General features: G+C 41.4%; 1 pseudogene; it reads left to right on the top strand.

The window, feature by feature from the left end:
- Positions 1 to 327: 327 nt before the first annotated feature.
- Positions 328 to 1,258, top strand: LOC144368257 (carnosine N-methyltransferase-like; annotated as a pseudogene).
- The last annotated feature ends 15,833 nt before the right edge of the window (positions 1,259 to 17,091 follow it).

Here is a 17,091-nt window from a genome sequence, read left to right as displayed (position 1 = left end):
ATACTGCAGACCTGCCAATTTACATATATCTCTGATGCCCAGGTACAGGCAGTGTCAGAGAATAGATAATTTGGTAAGACATTGACATCAAACTTCATATACTACAAAGATAACACTCAATATTAGCTTGACAATTTGCAAGAATTTTTTGTCTTACATTCATGCAAATTTGTAAATTATATCATGAAAATATACATTAAAGCACTTTATTTTTAATCTATATACTTGAAAGCAACTACAATCACTCCTTGAAGGCCATACAAGCTCAGTAGCTGAAAACCAGTTAGACCCCAGTGTGTTTGGAACCCTGAGATTGGTGGGGGAGGGATGGGCAGCCTGTTCCGGGCATGTCTGCAACGAGCGCCATCTGGAGGAAACCAGCCGCCACAGCGCTTTCAGTAGCTAGGAGCAGCAAGGCTGAGATGCCTAGGGCCAGCAGGCAATCCAGCAACACTGTTGCCTCCCACTGACCCTTTCTCAGCTGCACAAGGGCTGCAGGGGAGGCTTGGGCAACCTCCGTGAGAGTAAGAAAAATGCAAGTGCAGTTCTCTGCGTGGCTTTTGAGCTAATCATTAAAGAAATTTTGAGTTTTTCTAAGACAGATGGGATCCTACTAAAGAACTTATTCTGATACCTGTTGTTGAACTAGGAAATCTGGACTGGGAATTAGCTGTGTTAGGTGATCCTTGTCAAGGATAGGAATTGTTTTTGATGTTGTTGTTGTTATTTTAGGCTCTTTGATCTCAACCTTGTTCTGAACAGATGTTCTAAAATTAATAAACATACACTTTATTCCTGGATCTACCTGTTTAGCAATAATGGGAGATCAGAAGATCAGATGCCACCCATTTTTTCTCTGATGTTGACCCCCACAGTCTTCCTCCTGGTTCTAAATTTTGTTTGACAGCAGAAGATTTTCAGGAGATTTGTTCATACTGCGGTAGGTGGCACTATATTGCCACCTGTTTCTGTATAGGCACAGCTCACAATGTAATTGACTATATTGATACAATATGAAACACATTCAAGCCAGGTGAATTTTGATAAATCTTGGTTCTCTGCTGTACCACTTTGAAAATTTGGCAAAGAATTTTTCATAGAATTGAGCTATGAGGATATAAACAATGTTGTTCTGCAAAATAGATTCCAGGTACAGGTGGACAAAGAATTCGTATTGTCAACATAGACTGTGAAGGATTTCTCTATGATGAAATACTATTATGAATTTGTCTTATTTGTAGTTCATAAGCCACAATAATGGTTTTAGGTTATATCACTCAGAAAAGTTTAATAAGAACAAATGCTGAGATAAACAACTCAAAATCAACTATCAGTGATTACAAGACATCAAATCAGTGGTGCCTTCTTATTTCTAATAGTATGTAGAAATAGTGTCTATTCACTTTAAGTTACCACTTCTTTTGTTCCTAAATAAAGTATGCAATGCATATTTCCATTTCACAAGTAAAAATGGAGGAAATAACCTTCATATATACTTTTTCACTGAAGCCCACAATTGTCTTTCAGTTGGAAAAAACTAATCTCCAGTGTCTTCATGAAACTGTCACAAGTCTGCCATTGTAATGACTGATTGTATTGAAGTCTATAATAATCGCCTTTGTATTGTTTTATATGCATTTCATATGCTATTTTTGGAAGTTTAAGATTCCATTACATTCAACATGTGGAATTGTCATTTTATTTGCTTTCTTCCAGAGCAATCTATATATAAAATATAAATTTATTCATTTTTCTTCCAAATTAATTGATTGTATTTTTTCTGGTTCACCTGAATTTAGAGAAGAATCAGCTATTTAATTTGTATGAAATATTAAAGTTAATCAGTAAAATATAATTGGGTAATTAAGTCTTTTATGCACATTAAATAGAACACTTTATGAAAGCAAACTCATCATGGATCACTTTGAAATGATCTCAACATTCTAAGTAAGACACAAAAGTCTTTTTAAAAGTAGCACTACAAGAATGGAAAATAAACATCTGCCCATTCGAAATGTATGATTTCAAACTAAAAGTGAATACACTTTGTCCAGTGTGATGTTTACAATAATGTATTTTTATAAATTTTTGGATTACCAGGATCATAAAAAGAAGCACTTTTTAAGTGAATCATGTACTACTAAAAACTCTCATAATGTTATTAATGTGGAAAATCTTGACTATGAAATTCAGGGATAAATTATCTCCTGTGGTGTGTCCTTAAGAAGAAGGCATTCATGTCATTTCATATTAACACAATTTTGTTCCTTGATAGATGGAGCTTAAAAATTACATATGCTGCCATAAATTACTACCTTTAGCAGATCTTTATTAGGTGGAGTTTTTCTTTCTCTCTCTCATTCTTCCTTCCTTTCTTCTTTTTTTATTTTAATGTTTGTAATTCTGTTTTCAATTTCTTGGAGAGTAAAGGTGAATAATGTTTTAACCTTTTCTTAGAGAAAAGAAAGAACTTTTATTGAATATATTTATAGACGAGTATGATTGCTTTAAATTATCTCTTTGGCAGTTGGATTAGAGGGACTTAATGTGCTGGTAACATAAGTGTCATGGTTTTTATAAGAAAATTAATTGTGTATCATTAGATCTGAGGGCGGGTTCTGCATAGAGTGAGGGAGCACTTTGATCTTTATTCCTGGTATGCAGGGTAAGGTTCCAAGAAGTTAATTTGACTTGTAAATTTAGAAAAATCTGAAACCTGAGGTTTTTCAAAACAAAATAAAACTATGATATTTTTATGTCCCTCAGTACTTGGCAGGCATATATTTGGTAGAAATTCTTATCACTTATTTGAAAAAAAAACTTGAAATTAACTGCAAAATGGGAAAAAACAAACATATTTTTAAGAAAAAATAAAGATCATATATATTTAAAAACATCCCTTGAACAGCAAGGAATGCATGCTAGTTTTGAATAATTTTAAAAATGCCTTTTATTCGCTCACTAGTGTTTTCTCAACTTGTATCAAACCAAAAGATATTCTTCTCACAAAGTCAAAAACAGATCAAAACTGATGGATTGTTTTTGTTACCTAATTCTTTTTACTATCAGGTTTTATCCTTTAATAATGTTACCTACATTTTCAAATTATAGAATAAATATTAGTTAACTCCAAAGTTAGATATTTTATTTGTTTTAATTTCTCACTCATGAGTGTTGATTTTAAATGTTCTATAAATATTTGCATCACTTTTTTTCTTGTAGCTTTTCAGTTAAGACTGAAAATGTGGTATCAATGAATAATAGAAGAGTCATTGGAGGACTTAACTTAATTCTGTATTTCTTAAGTTTAGTCCTAGCTCCTAAACTATGTAAGCCTTAACATTTCTTTCTTAAATTAGTTTTAACCACAAATGAATAATTTTCAAAATTATGAGGTGTTGATTTATGGGTGGCAGGACCATTCTGTCTTGGTATTTTCTAGGCTGGGGCATAGGCACAAAAGACAACCTGACCAAAAGGAAAATCAGGGGCAGACATCTGTTCAGTGATCATGATCCTGGATTCTAAGGGTGGTGATTCTCCACCCCTTCGCCCAAGTGAATAGGTCAGAGGACATAACTTATTAAGGCTGTGTTAACTATGTTTATACTTACTGCATAGGTAAGTTCCTCCTCCCAGAATCTGGATGTCACAGCAGCATCAAGTCTAGTGAGGCAACTAGAGAAATTACACATTCATCACAGAGTGGACAAGACAAAGAAGTTGGCTATAGGTCTTCTTGTACACATCCTGGAGATGGCTCTAGAACTAGGACCAGGTCCCTGTAACATAAAACCATCTACTCATGACATAGGGACCCTCTTCTAGCCTATGCACATAATAAAACCATCACTGCCATTGTGTGCATCTGAATGTGTGCATATATGTATATGTGTGCATCATTATAAAGTGTGTGCCCAGCTGTGCCTCCCATCCTGGCCTCATGCCCTCCCCTGACCCTAGATGACCTGTAAAAATCCTGCTACAACAAAAGCAATACCTATGTTTAGCATAATTTTCTTAGTTTGAAAGAAATGTTCTCAGTTATCCTGTCAATAGAGTCTCCTTGGGCCTCAACTATATCTACATGAATGGTTTTTTAATTTTGTTTTCAAATTAAATGATATAATAACAGAAAGGGTCTCATTAATTGAAAAAAGTCTCCCCTAGATCTCAGTGAGTGAGATGATTCTTGGAGTCTTGACCTTCCTCTAGAGAAATTTGAAAAATGGGATCAACAAATAGTTGTTGTTATGTGTGATGGGAGAACACTTCCCCCATAGAGATGGGAAGGAAGTCCCCAGTTTGAAGAAAGGACACACTGAGTTTATGGGGAAGTCCTCCACTATACACTGCAAATGTGTATGGTGGAGTAAAATAGTTGTAGCAGAGGTGATAATGAGGATGAGGAAGAAGATGGTGATGGTGATGGTGATGGTGATATACACAGAGTTGGCTTGCTGTGCCAGAGCAACACCTGTTCTGATGACATTGCTACTACTGCTATTGGAGCAGAGGAAAGCATCAGTCTTGATTCCTGCATAAAATGTGAATGTGGTAAATGCACCAAAATGTGTCACAAAATTTCTGTAGGCCTGGATACACTAAAAAATAGCTATAGTTTATTCAATAGGCTACACTTTCTATTAAACACAAGGCTGAGCGACAGATTTTCATACTAAGACTCAGTTACAGGAAATACACCAGTGTCCCTCCATGCATGGGGCAGAATCTACCTCTCTGTGCTGTGCAGGACAGGGTGCAGCTGGCACAGTGAGGCAGCACTCCTGTCCACATTATTGCAGGTGACAGAGGCTTTTGGTGTCATCTAGAGGGAAAGGCAAGTTCTTGGTCTCCTCCATCAACAGATAGCAGCAGAGGTACTACTCCAGGTCAGAGGATAGAGCTGCCCAGGAGAGATAAAGAGGAGGCCAGGGTGGGAGTTTAGAACAGAAGATTAAGAGTCAGGCATTGAACTGGAAGTCAGGACAGTCCATCCTATGCCCTGGACTATAACCTGAGTCTGAGGGCCGAATCTCTGGGTCTCTCCAGGACATTTAAAGAAGCCCAGGACATAGAACAAGACTCACCTAAGAAAGGCACTGGAGGAACCTGGCCTCAGGTATCAGCCTGAGTAGATTTTGTAGGGCTGAAAATCACACAAGACACAAAGCTGAGGTGCAGGTACCTTAGAAGGGATCTCTGGAAGGTAGGTGTATAAATATACCTTAAGCAAAGAGGATCCTTTCACTTAAGCAAGTTCAGGCCCATGATCATACCTGAGGCCCTGAGGCAAATAAGATTGTAGAGCACTCTGCAGAGTCTCCTCAAGGAGGTTGTGCATGTTTCATCCAGGGAAGGGGCCCAACTCTCCCCTCCTCCACCTGTTACTGAACATGATCAAAGAGCCTTAAGGGATGATGTGAGTGGCCATGGAAGGAGAGGCCAGAGATGAGTGGGAAGGCATCTCTGCCAGTTCAGCAGCAGGCTTCCTGAATGTGCCTTCAGAGCCAAAAACATCTGGATCTCCTGCTCTATGCTGTCATAATGGTTCACAAAGCTGCTGTTCCCATTAGATGGGAAGGCATATTGGAGGAGCAGAAGAGTGTGCTCACAAATGCAGGTCCATTGCTGCCCTCCACGGGTGGTCTTGGAAATACCCTGGATTGCTTCAGTGCACATCTGCTCAGCAGAAGTGTCTGCCCCGCCAAGGTCACTTCCATAGGCTCCCTCCTGGTGGTGGTGTTTCCTGGAGGTGCAGCAGCTGTGGCATCCTTTGGTGGCTTGGAGAGGTGGTAAGAGTCCAAGCTCCTTGGGATGAGGTCTGTGTCCCTGGGAACTGCTGAGTTCCTCTTGCTGGGTGTTCTCCTGGGAGCTTCAGGGAAAACACTTTTCAGTGAGGTGCCCAGGCTTCTAGCAACTTTCAGCCCCTTCTTGCTGAGATGGGCTCTTTGTGGCAGATTTCTGCTGGCCTCCTTCCTGGTTTTCTCCAACTGACAGAGTTGGATGGCTTCTTGGATGCCATAATCACTGCTGGAGTTAGAGACCTTATGCTGGGGGTCCAGGGTCCTGGAGCTGCTGGCCCTCCTGTCAGCCCCACAGTTCCTATTGCCCGTGTCCCTATTCTGTGCTGCCTGGGATTTGGGGACAACAGGCCTTGTGCTGCCCAGGTTCTCAGCTCTGTGGGAACCTTAGGCCTGAGGCTGCTGGGTGCTGTGCTCATCTTTGCTCACCTGAAAGTTCATGGAAGACAAACTCCAAACAGGCTCCATCAGACTGTGGCAGGCAGCACATGACAGGGGGCTCCTGGGTGGATTTCAGTGTGGATTGGGCAGAATTTTCATTGGAGTCTGCTTTCTTATCTACAGACCTGTCACACTTTCAGTTTTCATGTTGTCTTTTCTCATTCAGAAATGGTTCTATTTCTGCCTGGATGCTCTGCTCAAAGGAGTCCTCACTGCTCACCCTGACTGGGGAGGCTTAGCCCTGTTTCCCACCGGCCTCCATGGGGCTGCCAGGAACATTGCATGATGCTGAGGTAAGTTTGGGGGGACACAGGGCGGGCAGGGTGCCACTGTGTGAAGGGTCTGTTTTGCCTCTGCTGTCCTCCCTGCAGCCCTGCTAGGCTGGGCCCAATTGGGCATGGGCTATTGTTCTAAGGAGAGCAAGAATCAGAATCCTTGTACATAGCCCTGCACAAATGAACTCTAACATGATGTTTTTATTTAACAGATGTGTCCTGGTAAATATGATTTTTGTAGCTTTTTGTAAATTAGTTATACTGCTGTAAAAAATATTTTTGGAAAATGTTATCTTTTGATTTTGGAGGGTGTTCCTAACTGCAGCATTCTGTGGTCCACTCAGGAGCCATTGCTAGACATGCAGTTTGATTCTTAACCTCACAGTGAGGGTCACCCTGGCTGGAACTCTGGTCAGTTGGTAGTTCAGATGCTCAAGGCTGAGGAGGCAATGGCCACCTTCTAGGAAGCACTAAAATGCCCTAGTGTCTGTCAGAAGCTCCCAGAACAATGCTTTTAATAAAAGACACGATGGTCCCTGGCAGCCAGAGCAGTTCCTCTTAAAATTGTAATCACAGCCTTGGATTAGTAAAATGTTTCTAAGCACAGTGACTAGGAAGCAAACTGACCAGCCAGTGTGTGCCTCTTGAGACCCCATTGAGACAGTGGCTCTCTCTGCAGCCCAGTCCTTCTGTGTCCAGTCTCCTGCAGTCACTAGGTGATTCTAACATCTACAAAAACCTCTTTTTGTAGGAGAGCTGCTGTTCTCCTCTTTTGATCATGATTCTAAGGGATCACACCGCATGTGCATTTTAACTGTCCTTTTCTTGATTTGTGCACAGAAGTGAATAAGTACAGCAATTGGGTGATTTGTTCCACAGAAAACTTGGCCAGAGCTCAGTGCCCATTTGCCTTGCATATCCCCACACCTGCCATCCAGGAGCTGCAGCCCAGTCAGGGCTCTGACCATTGACAGAGCCAGTGCAGTCAATGCCTCCTGCAGCCCACCTCCTGGGACAGACAGGTGCTGGTTGTAGGCCGTGGCCTCTGGTCCCCTGAGTCAAGGCCAGGTGTTGCTGCCTTGGTTTTCTTACCTTCTGCCCTGTGGTACTAAGTTATCCATGGTCACTGAGGGAACAGGGTACACTGGCCACTGATGTCCTCCAGTCACTTCATGTTCTGCAACTCTGATTCAGCTGTGAGGCAGAGTCTACCATGTATCCAGAGGATGCTGTTGGTATTCTAATATGGATGTGAGTCTTGTACATCTCCTGCACCCCTGGGTATAAACAGAAACCCAATTCTGTACCCAGGTGCCGACCCCCACCCACAATGAGCATCAGCTGGGTTAAGCTGCAGTCCTGAGTATCCCAATGTGCCTGTGATAGCTTCCTTGTGGTGCATTCACTCACTTAAGTGCTTATGAGAAAAACATGTAATCCATGTTCTTTTATTTAATTTTTTGAAGAGTACTTTTAACTCTTAGAAACAAAAATCTGCTTGTTTTTCCATAAGCGCTTTTTAAAAAGATGAATAAATCAAACATCACACACAAAAAAAGGATCACAAACACGGCACTTTTGTTGATTAAAATCTGGAGTATTTCTGCTGCTAGACTCTAAGCAGCCAAAGGGCACAGATCTTGCCACCCTCCCAAGCCCTGAGCCACCCAGGATTTACTTTGGCCAGTGCCCCCACAGGCAGTAGGATGAACTGGCTGAATATTCACCATATATACACCCTTGCTGAGCCCACATGTGTTTCCTTGTTTAGTCAAAGTGATTATTGTCAGATATGGATCTCATCTACTTCTGGTTAATGCTGTGATCGTAAGGCTTCTTTGGTTTCATGACATTATCCCTCTGATTACAGGGATGCCTTACTACCCTCAAGAGCTTAGCTCTGTGCAACCTCAATGCTGACATAATTCCCAGAAACCATGGGGATTCAGTGCATTCCTTAGGCAAGTCCGATTTTTGGTACTTGGACTATTATGTACAACACTGAAGCAATGGGAGGGGAAAATAAGAAATTCCCAGTGACAGTTGACAGTCTACTGTGGTAAGGAGGCTCCCAAAGAGAGGAACAGACACCACCTATGAAGTTACACTAGATAATGTGAAGAATCAACAAAAGCAGGAGATTGCTTAATAAAGATAATGCCAGTTATTAACTCATTTCAAAAATAGAATGAAATTTAGCAGTGTCACATTGCAACAAAATCGCAATCAGTGGACACAAGTTAATGGGGTGACCCAGAGTGTAGTAGGACAAGGTGGGTTTTCTACTGAGTAAGATTTTATCAGTGGTCTCAGCTGCCCAGCTCCATCCTGGATAGGCTTCAGGAAGGTCAACAGCCTTACTGAGCTGGGCCTAGGGCATATGGGAGCCCAGTAGGGTCAGCACAGTAGTCATGGGTCAATTCCTGGAAGGAACCTCTGACCTGGGTTTCTGGAGACTAAGACTGATTCTATGCCCAAAACAGCAGATGGAGGAAGTTGGGGCTCCAACACTCCCCCTTTGCCTTCTCTTAAACCCCAATGCTCACAAGAAGGCTCCCCAGTAGTCCCGAATCAGCTGCTCCATGAGAGGAAAATTTTGCATTATCACCAAGTGCTAGTTGCTCCCAGAATCATGAGAGAGCATAAGATGATTTGAGGGGACCAGGTGTGCTTTGGACATCAGGTATTTGAGCTCTGGGAAATTTCCAACTTGGCCTGGCTCCCCATCCTACTTCCATCTTTCTCTACACAGATGACATGGTCAGTCCTGTCCCTAGTCTCACCCTTTACAGGACCCTAAATAGAACCCACCCCATACCCTGACTTAGCCCAGGCAGAGCCTCAGGATGGAATGTTGGAATGGGACCTTTATCCTCAGGCACCCTCTTGTCTCCTCTCTTACAGGCTCTGTATATGTCTTTGAGCTGACACAGCTGGCCTTGGTGTCAGTTGCTCTGGAACAGATGGACACCATAGTCAGCTCTGGAGACAGCCTTGCCAATAAATATGCTGGGCACTGGTACCCGCAGAAGCAGAAGGCTGGTCTGAGTCCTATGTGGATCATCCAGCTCTTGGTGTCCACAGCTTCTTTGGTGTAAGCAGAGGCAGCACTGCCCATGGGGCCCAGGTCCCTATGTTGTAGAGCTAATTCTCCTGGTGGTAGTGCCAGTGTTTGTAAGCCTTGCCTTCAGAGTTCAGCTTCTCCTCCCAGGCAGCAACCAGCAGGTTCCAATACCTCCTGCTCCATGCTAGGCCTGCAGAACAAGAAGGGCACCAACAGACACAACAGGGGTGCACAGGGGCGAGTGGACCTGTCATTGCCACCTGTTCCTCCAGAGAATGCCCCCTAGAGGCTCAAACAACAGAACCCAGAAGAGCTTAAGTCCCCAGTTCTCTGTGACCATGTCTTAAACTGAATTCTTCCACCACACTCTTCTGCCATGATGTTCACGCTTTCTTCAAGACCTAAGGAATGGAGTCAGTTGTTTATGGATTGTGACATGGGAGACCTTTGTGAATCCAAATAAATTTTTTATCTTGTAAATATTGGGGTCTTTTTTTTTAGAGAGAGAGAGAGAGAGAGAGAATTTTTAATATATATTTAGTTAGTTAGTTAGTTAGTTTTCAGCAGACACAACACCTTTGTTTGTATGTGGTGCTGAGGATGGAACCTGGGCCACACACATGCCAGGCAAGCACGCTACCACTTGAGCCACATCCCCAGCCCTAGGTCTTTTTCTTTATTCTTTCTTTCTTTTATCTTTTTTAAACAGTAGAATGCATTTTGACAGATTGTACACAAATTGAGCACCACTTCTTCCTCTGGCACTACATGTGGCAGAGTCCCTCCAGTAGTGTACTCATACATGTATACAGGGTAATAATGTCTGTCTTATTCTACTGCCCTTCCCATCCCCACAGCCCCACTTCTTCCCTCAGTTTCCTCAACACAAACCAAAGTGCCTTTCTGATTCTACCTGATCCTCCCAGCCCCATTATGGATCAGCAATAGCTTATCAGAGAAAACTTTCAGCTTTTGGATTTGGGGGATTGGCTTATTTCACTTAGCATGATATTCTCTAGTTCCATCTATTTCCCTGCAAATGCCATAAGTTCATTCTTCTTTTAGGTTGAATAATATTCTATAGTGTATATGTACCACATTTTCTTTCTCCATTTATCTGTTGAAGGGCATCTAGGTTGGTTCCACAGTTTAGCTATTGTGAAATGAGCCACTCTAAGCATTGATGTCCTGCAACACTCTGGTATGCTGATTTTAAGTCCATTGGGTATAAACTGAGGAGTGGGATAGCTGGGTGCTTCTAGTCCAAGTTTTCTGAGGTATCTTCATACTGCTTCACATAGTGGCTGAAACAATTTGCAGTCTCACCAGCAATATATGAATGTAAATTTTCCCACATCCTTCATGACACTTGTTATTGACTATATTTTTGATACATTGCCAATCTGGAGTGAGATGACATCTTATAGTAGTTTTGATTTGCATTTCTTTCATTGTTAGAGATGATGAACATTTTTTCCAATGTGTGTGGATTGGTTATATTTCTTCTTCCATGAAGTGTCTATTCAGTTCCTTAGCCCATTTATTGATTGTGTTATTTGGCTTTTGGTGTTCAGGTTTTTCAGTTCTTCATATATCCTAGACATTAGTGCTCTATCTGAGGTTTGTGTGGTAAAGGCTTTTTCCCATTCTGTAGAATCTCTCATCACGTTATTGCTTGTTTCCTTTGCTGAGAAGTTTTTAGTGTCTGTCCATCCCATTATTAATTATTGATTTTACCTCTTGCACTTAAGATTCTCACTCCCATCAGAATGGCAGCCATCAAGATTACAAACAACAATAAAAGTTAGCCAGAATGTAGGGGAAATGGCACAACCATACATTGCTTGTGGGACTGTAATTTGGTGTAGCAATCTAGAAGTAAGTATGGAGATTTCATGGAAACTTGCAACATAACCACCATTTGACCATGCTATCCCACTCTTTGGCTTAGAAGAAAAACAGCTTACTACAGGAACACAGACACATCAATGTTTATAGCAGCACAATTTATAATAGCTAAATTATGGAACCAAACCAGATACCCTTCAGTGGATGAATACACAGAGAAACTTATATTTATATACACAATGGAATATTACTCAGAACTAAAAGAGAATAAAATAATAGCATTTACAAATAAATGGTTGGAGTAGAAGAATATAATTCTAAGTGAAGTAAGTCAATCCAAAAATACCAAAGGCCAAATGCTTTCTTTGATATGAGGATTCTGACTCATAATGATGATAGCAGGGCATGGGAGGAATGGAAGAACTTTAGATAGGGCAAAGGGAAAAAAGGGGAATGGAGAGGGCATGGGGGTACAAATGATGGTGGAATGAGTTAGACATCATTACCCTAAGTACATATATGAAGACATGAATGGTGTGAAAATACATTTTGTACAACCAGAGACTTGAAAAATGGTGCTCTCTATGTCTAATATGAAAGGAATTGCATTCTGCCATCATATATAACAAATTAAAATAAATAAATATTTTAATAGAAAAGTGAATAAATAAACAGGGGGAGGCCATCCACCTTGTTTTCATGAAATTAAGAAATAAAGCCCACAGCAGCCATGGCAGTGGAATTTGGCGACCATGCCAGTGGCTTTCTCCACAAGGAGGTGGTCCGATTCATTAACAATGAAGCTCTCCTGAACAGTGGTGGCCCAGAGTTCTCCATGGCCTTTCGCTCTCATCCCTGGAACAAGGTAGAGGAGCAGCTTTGCACTGTGGTGGTGGACTCTCAGGTGCCTCAAGACCTCAGAGGGAATGCACCTGAAGTGCCCTTGCCCTGGGCGTGCAAGCCATGGCCAGGCAGCGGGAGCAGCAGGGGCGTCGTGCCTTTCTGCTGCAGGATCAACTGGAGGAAGGTGAGGCGTCTTGCTGGGCTTTGGTGTCTGAGCTGCAGCGGCTGTATGATGACCGTGATGATGCTTCTACTCAGCTGCACTTCACTCAGGTTGTCTTGTGAGAGGCTACTTCAAGCTGAGAGGTCAGTCTTGGCAGATCCATTGCCCTCAAAGGTTTTACCTGTTATGGGAGCCCAACAGCATGGTGCTGTGGCATGGTCCCTGGAAGGAGAGGAGCAGGCAGAGGTGGTAGCACCTGGAGCACAGGGCATGCCACATTTGGAGGCTTAGATGCCAGCCCAGCACCTTTGCTTTATGTGCCAGGACACCCATGTCCTTGGCTCCAGGCAATGCAACCCCATGTGAAAATGTATGTGTCCCATCCAGTGCCAATCCCAGTGGGATGCCCATACTCAACATCTCTACAAGCCCCTGTAGTAATGGAATCAGAATCAGCAGGAGCAACAGCCCCAGCAGTGGCAGCAGTTGAACCCCAGGTGCCTAGTCTAGTGACCTATCCACCCAGCTTGTGGGCTACAGTGGCGTGCTGGGAGGGAATGGCTCTTCAATGTGTCCAGAGTTACCAGTATGTCCAGAGTTCCCAGAGTTGCCTTGTCCAGAGTTGCCTGAGTTGCTGGGGCCAGGCAGAATATCGTGAGAACCACCCAGGCATATGCAACCTGGGAGATAGAAAAAACCCCAAGCAAAAAGAAGGTTCTGAAGGTCCACTGAGAAAGACTTCCCTGAGGGAAAGCATAAGCCAAAAAGAGGGTCAGGAGAAACCCCAGGGGAAAGACCCCATGTGGGAGAGCATTAGCCTTTGCCTGGTGCTTTTAATTTAAAAAAAAAAAAAGAATGTCGTTGGGATTTTAATAGGAATTGCATTAAATCTTTGTAAAAGTTTTGGTAGTATGGCCATTTTGGCTATATTAATTCTGCCTATCCAAGAGCATGAGAAATCTTTCCATCTTCTAAGATCTTTTGCAATTTTTTCCTTAGTGTTCTATACTTTTCATTGTCGAGGTCTTGTACTTCTTTTGTTAGATTGATTCCCAAGTATTCCACTTATTTGAGTCTAGAGTCAATGGAGAGGTTTTCCTACTTTCTCTTGCTGTGGATAAATCGCTTATATATAGAAATGCATTTGATTCATGGGTATTGATTTTATATCCTAATTTGATGAATGTATTTATTGGTTCTAGAAGCTTTCTGTAGGAATTTTTTGGATCTTCTAAATATAGAAGTATGTGATCAGCAAATAGTAATGATTTGAGTTCTTATTCTATGCAAATCACTTTAATTACATTCATCTGTCTGATTGCTCTGACCAGAGTTTCAAAGAGGGCATCCCTGTCTTGTTTCTGTCCTTAGAGGGAATGTTTTCTCTTTTTCTCATTTAGTAATAATATCGGCCTTGGATTTAGCATAGATAGCTTTTACAATGCAAAGGCATTGCATACATTGTTTGTATAGACCTCACCATGTGCATGTTCAACCATGAGTTTTGTGGTATGAGATGACAGGATAAAATGAGAAGCAAAAGAATGAATTCCACAGCAGGAGTCATGGAAGAGGAAGATTAATTCAAATGACTGGATTAAATCCTACTAAATAGAAAACAGTTTTGTTTTCAAATTTAAAATAAGGGAGATGTGATCTTCAAATTTCTCCTTCCTGAAAATTTCTTCAACTCTTAAAGAATAATACTTTGTATATATTTTCATTCTGAATCAAAAAGACGTTTTAATTTTTTCTATCTACAAATGTTTGGAGGTTCAGAAAGATTGAGACATGTGTAGGCTTAGAATTAAAAACCAAGAATGGAATCTTCTTTGATTCTCAAAACTATAGCTATGCGTCCCTTTCATCCCATGATTTTTTGATCAGTGAAATAATTTTGGGAGTAAATCATTTTTTCCTAATTTAACTTATTTTCATAAACAAGAAATATTAAAATGTGGGACTAGGTTTCAGTTTTTGAAGCAATCCACAAACTATTCAACAACACACTTGGACATGAAAATACACTTACTAAGAGAACAGTAGCAGCTCAGAATATAGCATGTGCTCACAATGAAAGTTCCATGTTGTCCAGTCACTGTGGTAATGTGGGATGCACATCTTACCTTCCATTTCCACTCAGTTGGTGTGGTGAGCGAGGTGGTGTCAGTTAAGGTTGGAGAAGACTAGGGAGGTTTTGAGTTCTTGGTCGACCATGGGAAATCTAAACTGCTGCGGGGAAGGTATGTTGTCAGTGATATTTTCAAGGCTGTTTCTTCAAAGGGCAGTTAATGTTTACTGAATATATTTTCCTCTTGATTTTTTAATCTTCAACACTGAATCTTCTCTCCTGAGATTGAAGTATTTGGTGATATTGTTTTATCACTCAATTCATATATTTGCTTGTTCTATTGACCTGGTTACTGAAAATGTTTTTCTAAATTTAGAAAATGAACCATTCCTAATTCCAATAACATGTGTGCACTTAAAGTGAATTAGAAAAAAAAAAGTGAATTACAGGAGGAGGACACCCACCTTGCTTTTATGAGATGAAGAAATATAGTGAGAGAGAGTATATGGATGCTAAGTAAGGCAATATATATCCCATGACAGGACAATTAGAAACCAAACCCATCTCAATGTATAAGAACATCTAAAAAGAATGTTAGAGAAGCCTAAATCAAGACATTTGTAAAAGAAAAAAGGACGGAGATTTCAGGAAAAGTTTCCAATTGGTTGATGACTACAGGATCCCAGGTGTTTGGGGACTACGGGGAAGGAGGCAAAAAGGACAGTGCCTTGAGGTAGGTCAGTGGAGTGGATGTCTGATAATGGAGGAAATGAGGGCCTCAGTGGTCTACAGGGGGAGGATTTATTGGTGGAGGTTCACAGATTATAGTTAGTGGTGGTTCCATCTAGGCAGATAAGTCTCTGGCCCCTGGCCATGCAGGATCTAGGAAAAGGCTTGGAAAGCCAGGAGCAGGAATATGCCTGAGCAGAGCTGGTGCATCTGGAGAAATGACATTTCAACCAGGCGTTGTCTGACTGCTCAGATGATGGCTCAGAATATTAGACTGCAGACATGGGGCAGGCCAGCTTCTGACATGGAAACAACAAAGCATCAGCCCAGAGTATCCATTTCCCTGATTAATCCCCACTAACAGGCCATCCAGGTGGGAAAAGCACAAGGAAACTTTACTCTGGGCACAGCCATCAAGTGGCAGTTGGTTTAGAATGTCCTAAGTTCTCAAAACAGTTGGTGAGCCCCAGAGAACTCTGATGATTTAGATGGTCAACTGCTCATCAGGAAGGCTCACTGGGAGGCAGCTGGCAGTGAGACGACCCTGGGGGAGGATGGCTACAAGTGTGGACTCTACCATTGACCTGCAGATAGGCTTCATTTGCATGAAATCATCATTTTAAAGTCAGTAATTGTAATGAAGAGACAGGAGCCCGGGTTATACCTTGAACATTTTTCATGGTGTCTGCTACTGAAACCTCATGCCAAAGAGGCCTGAAGGAAGGAGTATTTGAAAAGAACTGAGAAGAGTTCTGGCTTCCTGGTTCTAGGATATATGCTAGAGGACTCAAATGCTCAGGGATTTCTGGTGCCAGGTAAATAGCTACATTCCTGTCCCACATCCACTGCTCAACATTCTTGTGAATCTGGGCAAGTCACATAAAATCTCTAAATTACAAACACCTAAACTCAAAATTGTGGTGGACAGACTCTGCTCCACCCATCCCTTTAGGCTGATATGGAGACACAGGAGGTCACAGATATTCTCCATGAGCTTTACAGATATCCATCTGTAAAGAATGAGGAATAGAATTTCTTTACCCATTGCCCTGGAGGATGACCTCTGTTTGACACTTCTCTGTTTAAACACTGTCAACGATTGAGCTTATTTTTCCACACATTTAATGTAGTGTCCTATTTAATGACAGGACACATTAGCACTTATATGAAGCACCAGTCCTCTTAAAGATACATGGATGTGATCATTGTCAGCCTTATACCATTACGTGGATCAGATACACACTCTTTGCAAACAATTGAGAAGGGGTTTATTTAACTGCACAGGTATTTAATTTTTGAGGTAGGATTTGAACAAAAGCCACATACATAACCACAGCCTCTGCTGATGGTCACTGTTTTCTCTGCCTTTCTGTGATTCCGCCTTAGTAATTCTTTTTGACCACACAATATTGTGTTGGGTTGTAGACCTCACACATTGCAATGTTATCCTAAAGCTCAATCTGACTCAGGTGCTTTGCTGCCCCAATGGTGAAAAATGAACTCAGTAGTGTGAAATCTAATAACATTCAAATCCCTCCTTCAAAATTTATTAAACATAATTTTTGTTATTTTTAAAAATTTTTATTAGTTATTCGTTGACCTTTATTTATTTATTTATTTATTTAAATGTGGTGCTCGAATCAAACTCCATGCCTCACACATGCAAGGCAAGCACTCTCCAAATGAGCCACAACCTGAGACTCAGATTTTATTATTTTTAACTCTGTTAACAGACTGCAAAAAATACATCCGAAATTTTATTTCTAATATTCAATTGTAACATTGTCTCCCTTACTCTGCTAAATAATACTCTGCTCTCACCTTCTATGAACAATTTTTCAGTTTCCACAAAA

This window comes from Ictidomys tridecemlineatus, chromosome 2 (genome assembly GCF_052094955.1).
Source record: "Ictidomys tridecemlineatus isolate mIctTri1 chromosome 2, mIctTri1.hap1, whole genome shotgun sequence".
Classification (NCBI taxonomy): domain Eukaryota; kingdom Metazoa; phylum Chordata; class Mammalia; order Rodentia; family Sciuridae; genus Ictidomys; species Ictidomys tridecemlineatus.
Note: the sequence above shows the minus strand (reverse complement) of the source record. Positions and strands in the feature narration are given on the sequence as shown.